Below are 1,686 nucleotides of genomic sequence, written 5' to 3' on the forward strand. Positions count from 1 at the left end.
CGAACAAATTTTGAAATATGGTGTTTGGTTTAGTCGAAATCTTTGAATAAGTCTAAGTAATAGTTTAAACAAAGTTGTGAACAAATTAATTAATCAGTTAAATGCTTACCATTCCTCATCATTCTATGTTTTAGATTATTAGTCCAAACCGTTTGACGATGAAGAGCCAGTTAGTATGCGTAGTGTTTTTGACTTATAATTAATGTCGTTAACTACTTACTTTTATTAGCACAAATAATCAAATTTGTGACCAATTGGGGTCCATAAGATGAGATAATTTGATCTTAAAATATGGTTACTAATTAATTAATTTTATTTCAATTAGATTACTTTAATCTTATGTAAGCTTTGCCTCTATTGCTCTACCACTATATAATGCTATACAAGACCACTCCAAATCATTCAAAAGTTTATAATATTTCTTTTTTATAGAAAGTGTATTAGTAAGCATAAAATATGGCCAAAATTGCTATGAAGTTTGCTTTCTTTGTTGCTTTGTTGCTGATCACCATGGGTTTGTTTCTCTTTAATTCTTATTTTCTTATGCCTTGAACCTCTAATCTATTAATTTTGTTTTTCATTGTAATTTCTTAAAAAGTGGGAGCCTTGGAGCAACAATAAAGTTGTCTTCATATGACCTATATGGCCACAGGTCCAATCCGTGAAATTAGCCACTGTTGCTAATTAACATGGGCTTGTCCTCTCTTTTTGTATGTTTATGTATGTGTGTGCGCGCGCGCGTGTGTATATATATATTTTTACTGAGAAGCATATTAGACCATGATCAAAGCAAGAGTCTAATTAAAGGTTCGACACAGCCAGTACTCTGGCCAAAATTTTATATTTTTGTTTATTAAGAAATACTTAACATGTATAAATAATTTATTCATATCCATTAAGTTATCTTTTCTAAATTTCATAAATCATAAACTCAAAATTCTAGATCCGCTTCTGCACATCAAATACGAAAGAATTATAATTTATTTTATGCTTACTAATCATAGAATGTCATTATAATGTTTCAAGAGCCAAAAAAAATGAAAAATCGAATGTGAAATATTGATTTTAATTTGTTTAAATTTTTTCAGTTGCAGATTTCTCATCCAGCAAGGTGGCAGCGGCGAACCATTGTAGTTCTAATGATGATTGTCATTGTGTTGTAGGTCTCAAACCTGTTTGTTTTTTGCATTTTTGCACTTGCTGGTCCAACTCAATGTCTGAACTGGCTTCCGTACATCACGTGAAACCCAAGAATTGATGTCAGGATAAAAATTATTTGCGCTCGATGTTTACATTTACATTTAAAGGGAGGGGGATAAGATTTTATTTTTGATGTATTGACTCTTGTCTGTGTATGTTTCGATTTCCTAAATGTATATGGACTTCAAACTTTTATGTTGAGTAATACCCTCTCTGTCTCAAATTATGTATCGTGATTTGTCAAAAAATAGTCGTTTCCAATTATTTATCATTTTATAAGTTCAAGAAAATTTTCTTTTTTTATCTTGTCCTTAGTAGTAACTGTTCTTGCAGATTACAAACACCTCATGATGGCACAAAAATATACTAAATAATCAATAAAGAGAGTATATATACAAGACATAAATAAGAATAAAATAGTAGAAACTCCTCTGAATTAATATTTTCTTAAAGGACGTGTAAAAGAGAAAAATACAACAAATAATT

The 1,686-nt window shown here is 29.9% G+C and overlaps 1 long non-coding RNA gene across 1 annotated transcript; it reads left to right on the forward strand.

Moving 5' to 3' along the window:
• The first annotated feature begins 400 nt into the window (after positions 1-400).
• On the forward strand, positions 401-1,391 carry LOC132638738 (uncharacterized). The gene is made up of 2 exons (XR_009581870.1): positions 401-514; positions 1,089-1,391. It is a non-coding gene; the product is annotated as an uncharacterized LOC132638738 (long non-coding RNA).
• The last annotated feature ends 295 nt before the right edge of the window (positions 1,392-1,686 follow it).

Source organism: Lycium barbarum, chromosome 4 (genome assembly GCF_019175385.1).
Source record: "Lycium barbarum isolate Lr01 chromosome 4, ASM1917538v2, whole genome shotgun sequence".
Classification (NCBI taxonomy): Eukaryota; Viridiplantae; Streptophyta; class Magnoliopsida; order Solanales; family Solanaceae; genus Lycium; species Lycium barbarum.